Raw genomic sequence first — 6,950 nt, forward strand, 5'->3', positions numbered from 1 at the left:
ACACCAACGCACCAATCCTGGAGCGTCTACGTCACCCTGTATTCCTTCCAATCCCTGCGCGGCTCACACCAACGCACCAATCCTAGCGCGAGCACTGTTCTGATCCACTGCCCAATCACAGCGCGGTCTGTTTGACGTCAGTAGTCGCTGCAGTCACTTCTGCTCTGTCTCCTGTCACTCGTCTACCCCTCCTTTACAAAGCCTTCTCAGTAGACTTCGTTTCAGATTCTAACAAAATCTATTAGTTACAACATATAAACATCTCCATTGTCTGTTTCGCTAACCACAGAATAGTAAAGAAAAGTCTTTTTCACAAGAATCCCGCTTCTCTCTAGAACAGCGCTTACCTCTGCTCTACCACGGAATAATTACTTTCGTTGACACAGTAGTACATCCCTCTACTCTGCCCTTCTAACATGCATCCATTAACTGTTTCCTCTAGGACTGCTCCAAAGAGTCTCACAATCAACTAAATGCTCCTACATTCACGCACTTTCACACCAGAAAATGTAGCACATGCACACAGAATCCTGCCTTTCCCGAGAACAGCGAACAGTCTGTCCCACTACAGAATTATAGCACACGTTAACCAAGCAGCGCTTACCTCTGCCCAGTCCTTCTAACAAGCTCAGAGAATACCTATTACTACTCCAGCTGTAAGCTTTAACGGCAAACCTTACGGATCCCTGGGACTTAAGACCAGAGTTTCACAGATAACCTTCGCTACCATACACACTCCTTTTATACTGAAAATATGTCTCTAATAGTAACACACGACGATGTCACTGATTCCGAACCCAGACAATGTGACGCGCAACTTCAATTGTCACACGTTTTCCCCCGCATACGTACAGGGCCAACAATCCCGTCTTTCCCGAGAGCAGCACTCACTTCCCTCTGCCCTACTACGGAACCGTCACCAGCTCCCTACGTTCCAGAAGCCGTACACACTACATAGAACTCAATACAACGACCTCAACATATAGTATTAGTACATATACCAACATCAATCAATAAACCAATAAATCAAAAGCCTATATACAAGCAATCTATCAGATCAAGACAATAATCTTAACCATCATACTGCTACCAGGAAACTGCTGCAGATAGGAGCATATAAATTCTCCCTACTTCCACGGACAGAGTAAACCCACAGTCGCACGCACATACACTCATCATACGCTAGGGCCCATCACACTAACATTCATTCTATTACTCTATCCGCACTGAATATATGTGAGAAATCCTAAACAATCTGCGTCTAAAGCGAGGTCAATGTAACCTAAAGAAATTGTCCTGAGTCATGATTTTAAACATAGGAAATACATTTGAAACTCAATAAATGACAAGGAAATAACCACCCGACACTGGAATTCAAACAAAGTTCATCTTTTATCTAAACTAGTTCAAAAGAAAGTCAATCAAAAGCAAAATCATTATTCTCATAGTTACCTATTCTAGCTAAGTGTCATTTGGGTCAGGACAGGTCTCTCAGTAAAGTCTCCCGAGTCGCCGTCCTCTCAATCAGCATCGATCCTCACGAGCATAGGTTCGGGAAGAAGTGGCCTTAGACCCTCTGTAGTCTAACATTATTTATAATGAAACTTACAAAATAAAAGTAACAAACAAACTCTAAACGTCCGTTGAGCTGCTGAGCAGAGCGAGCAGGAAAGGATGTTGACTAGCAACATTTCAAAAACCTCCGCTCAGAAAAATCACAAAAATAAAACACGGAAGAAGGAAACTCAAGCTAGGAAAACGATACATTCATGAATGCTTTTCCTCGGAACCATAGTGAAGCCACCGCAAGTTTATCAGAGTTCATTGTGGCTTTATTCTTCTCCAAGGGCAATTGGCAGCAAGCCTGGTGCTGCTGTCCTCACGGAAACTTTTAATTCAGACAGAGGCTGTGGTCAGGTGACTTCCAACCATGTTCAGCAAGGCCTCTCGTCACATTTCAATCACTCGAGTGCAGGCTGCAAATAGCGGCCATCTTGGTTTAGGCCAAAACGGACCATCTTAATTAAAAGAGACACAAAACAACGTTACCACATCGTAATGATTATACAGTGTTAATCCCCACTAATACCCTTATGTGTATGTAATTACCTAGCCGTCTGCAACACAAAGAAGCATTAGAGCACGTTATTTAAAAGCGCAAGCACGAAACAAATAGCACTTTTGCAACACCCATTAAATTAATTTAGTTCACGTATTAATAAAGCAACATATATGCATTCCCGCGTGTAATTTCTCTCATTAGTAATGTTGATTAGTCAAGACTTCTAACAAAGTTAGTAATTAATGATTATAATCAGTAATTTTAATCACGACATATAACATAAACTGGAGTTTAAATCTCAATAAATTTTCAATAGAAAACCCTGCTCCAGGAAGAGCACCAGCACAGCCTGGCAAGTGAAGCTGCGGCCTGGTCCGCACGGGCACACACAGCCGGGTGTCAGAGGTTCTGTCAGCACTGCCAGGCAGAGTGCCCGGTCAGTGGCTAAATAAGATGTGACGCGTGACAATGCATTTAAGTGCGGTGATGCCGGAACACTGAGCACCACACTTAAATGCATTAGCGTCAGGCCTGATGTGATGCGCGATACTTGGCAGGCCTGTCACGCTGTCACCCCATGTGATGGTGTCACCCGGTGCGGTCCGCATCCCCCGCACCCCCCTAGTGACGCCACTGCTTGTGAGGTCTGTAATATACAGAGGTTTCAGTATGAGATCGACAGAAAGTGCACGGCATCATATCGGTGCTGGTGGCTGAGACCGCAATAAACAGATAAGGCATTTTAATAAGGTTCGTGTAAAAAACAAGTACAAAGGAACGTAAATGTTACTGGCACAGCTGCTGGTAATTCAGCGCAAAAACTGTAAATAAATATAGCTTATTAACAGTGCATGCTATTAGCTTATCATTCACAAAATAGCCCACGGTATGTTGTAATATCCGCAAATAGGAGTGGGAGTGCCACGGCTATCAACATAAAATGCCCAGCCCCTTCCTTCATCACAATAAAATGCATCCTTTTTCCACATAAAATTAACCCATCATTGCTAGAACCGGCACGCAATTTGATGAAAAAAAAAAAGCTGCCACCGTCAGAGCCTCACTCTTAAGAGCCTGTAACATTGGCATCAGCGTCACAAAGAGTACCAAACATCGTGCCACATCATTGTGTGATACTATACAGTGCTCCTAATAATACTCTAATAATACTCTGCTACAGCGCCTGAACGCAGAGGGTATTTCAGTGGCATCACCATTTTAAGTAGTATTGTTATTAATGACACATGACACATGATTTTGCCATGGATGCACAGAGCACTACCATACCACTCACTGCTGATGATAATAAGGTCAATAATACCAAGACATTGCTACGTGACTAAGCAACTTTTCATATTAATTGTTATACTGTGCAGTTTTTTCCACAAATTGTTGGCATATAGCAAAGTTGCAAAAACATTCTGGCATCAGTTTGCTTGCCTATCCATCACCTCACCCCGGCATTCCCCTTACCTAAATTTGATAACAAAATTCAGGGATCAGACCTCATTATTCAGGCAAACACAACCTTAACACACACTACAAACCCTCATCGCCACAAAGCTGCAGGTCTCTCCCTGCCCCTCATACAGACATATTATTGGTGGGTTTATACTCCTGGACAGCACAATGCCTGTTCTTTTCTGCACCTTCCAAAATTTGCCATTCCTACTCCCCTCACAAAACCTGGCCTTATCTACCCGCCACCATAAACAAAATACACAACAGTGTCTCGTCTTTCCTACCCACACACACAGACACACAGGTAACACATCCATGTCCTGCTCTCCTTAAACACAAAACGCTTCAGGCGCACCTGGAACTTTGGATCTCCAAATCATTGAAACTGACAGTCTATCTATTTGAAATAATTATTGTGTGAACCTGTTCATCTTGTATATATTGTACATTACGTTTTCCTTGCGCCTTGCGCTTTGTTGTGTTTTTTCACGTTGTCACTTGCGCCGTCACGACCTGTCACGTGCACAATGTGCACTTTCCTTTGGGTTGCCTTTGCATTCATGCCTAAACAGTGCTGTTAAAACTGTTGTGTATTACCTAGTCTTCTAAAATATATGATGCCCAAGAGCACATTTAACAAATACTTCGAAGTCTCTCACCCTTTGTTCCTCTATTGTAATGTCTTGTACATACAAATGTAATCATTCTTAATGAATCCGGTTGAGATATTGTTGTTTAATTATACTCCTTAAACATAAGCACACACCCAATGTGGCACTTTTAATCACCTGCAAGCATAGTTCCTATTCTTTGCTGCCTTCACCAACATCACAAATCAAATTCGCCTCTAGCTGCTCCTAGGCTTCTAGTTTTTATAAATATAAACTTCTTAATACTGTCAATTAGTCTGTTCTTTTGACTCAAAAATGTGTTAGCTCAGTAGAATGAAACATATTAAATAGAAATACATAACACAGCACCTGCTTTCCTTGGCCCCTCACAGTCTCTGCCTGCTGTCTGGCTAACAAACAATTATGCCTGCAAACTTCACATACACTGCACACCCATCTGTTTGCCACTGCATACCTCCTTACGATATGAAGATGTAATTGGGAATACGTTCTGTTTCTATCTGCCTGCCTGCACTTTAGCTATTGCTAACTGTAAGAATCTCCTTGCTGTCAAAACACATGGGTAAAACACATTGTCATTTACAACTTCAATACCGGTAACTCTTGTTACCTTTTTTATTTGGACGCAGCAAGTTTGGTGCCCATTTTGATTTAAACTTGGAAATACGGTACGCAGTCAAACTATATTTTCCCTTCCTTATACGATGTAAAACTGGCTATCCTGTTCCCTGCAGTTGTCCTTCTTTTGAGCCTTTATGTAAGTCAGGGTCAGTCGTATGGGGCTAAATAGGTCGGTGAAAAAATTAAGACCACAGCAAGTCATTTTTACAGCTTTTTATTCTTAAAGTCCACCTATGGCCCTCTCTTTATTCTTTTTCCCTCACTGAGTGATGGTGTCCATGGTAAGCAGCTCTTACTATGATACAGTTTCTAGTAGTTTGCGTCGGTAGCTCACGTCACACTTCTAATCCATAGGTTGACTACACTCAAAGTACTCTGATGTTAACAAACTATGCACAAATCATTTGTACAGTGCAAACTCTCCTATACTCTCGGCCCATTGCTTAAGCCTGGTTTACTGTAATAACATGGGTTAGTCACTCTAGGGGTACAGATCTATTAAGATTATTAAGATAAAATTGTCTTTTGACAGTTTCATAACAAGCTTTCCATGGGTTTCGGATTGTCTTTGGAATGCATCTGATGTCACACAACCCTTCCCAGTGTTTATCATAATACCTAGCAATGTCAATCCAGCCCTTATAATTCCATTCCACACCACATACATCCACAATACTTCAAACAAAAGCACATAGCTAAAAGACATTATCATTTACAACGCTAATAGCTCCAACTCTCACAAATGCGAGACCTATTGCATTGCAAATGCTTGTTATGCATAGTAGCCAAGGGATGTTACTCGCTGATTGGCCCTAGAATAATACCCTGACACAATCCCTATATGGGCCCAGCTTCTCATTTTTCACCAGCCTGATCCAATATAAAACTGGTCTCAAGGCAACTATATCCAAGATAGACTGAAGATTCAAATCAAATCTTATTGGGAGCATAGGGGCACTTGTGGGAAGTCGCAATAGAGACTTCTCAAAAGCATTTTCAGCTTTTTCAAGAGAAACAAAATTACAGAGGCCTCTCAGATCCACCCCATACAGGGCTGCTCTTCAGGCTTGACTCTTGTATATCTCGATAGGAGGTGAAACAGCAAAAGTGGACACCCTTTTAGCAAACATTAAGATGGACTCTGACCTTTGCTTTAAGGGCAGTATACTTTTTTGTATGTCTGGGGCTGCCATCTATAAGAATCACTTATTCTAGCACCCAGAAAGTCAAATTCATTAACTCTGCACACTGCCTCACCCTCAAGTACTACTTTTCGCTTAGTTTTTCTGAGTGTACTAAACACCATATATTTGGTTATGTTACTATTAATCTCTAGACCCTGCTCCTTACAAAAAAGTTACCATTTCCCAATAGAATAGATAGTCCTTTTTCGCGGTTTTGGAAAGAAGCAAGGTATCATCTGCGAGAAGAAGGCCCGATATTTTGTGTGTCCCCCCAGTCTGGGTGAATCATTTTCAGTCAAAAAGATCCATTTATATATAGAAGAAAGAGGGTAGGGGCCAAAATGCACCCGTGTCTGACACCTCTTCTAATGGGAATACCCTCTGTCATTCTCCTCCCAGTCCTCAACTAAGTCTTGCAAATTCTCTGTGTACAGGGCTTGTGTTAGAGACAGTAGACCCAGGGAAACTCTTATGCTTTGCAACACCTCCCAAAACTTTCCCTTCAAGACAAGGTCAAATGGAGTGATGAGGTCCACAAAGGCAACAAATCATGACTCCCGATCAATGTCTACATCTTCCATTTAATGGATAAAAAATGCATTATATTGTCGATTGTACTAATATTTTGACTCGAGGACATCCATTCCTATAGCCTTATTAAAATCGGCCTACAATAGACTTCTTGTATATTATTAATTACGCTTATAGGCCTGTAATTTCCCAAGACCAGCCCATCTCCAATTTTGCATATGGGGATTATTACAGCTCCTTTCCAAGAGCTCGGGACAGGGGCCCCTGCAAATAGAGCATTTGACAGGGAGTTCACATACTGTTCCCAAATCTCAGGCTCAGAGCAAAGAAAATCAGCCAGAACTCTCTCTAGGCCAGGTGCCTTCCCTGGTTTATGTGCCTGGATCTCAGCATTATTTACCTCTATTGTAAAAGGCATTTTCTCATCATCAAATGTATCATTAGGAGCAACATAAGATT

This window comes from Triturus cristatus, chromosome 10 (assembly GCF_964204655.1).
Source record: "Triturus cristatus chromosome 10, aTriCri1.1, whole genome shotgun sequence".
NCBI classification, from domain to species: domain Eukaryota; kingdom Metazoa; phylum Chordata; class Amphibia; order Caudata; family Salamandridae; genus Triturus; species Triturus cristatus.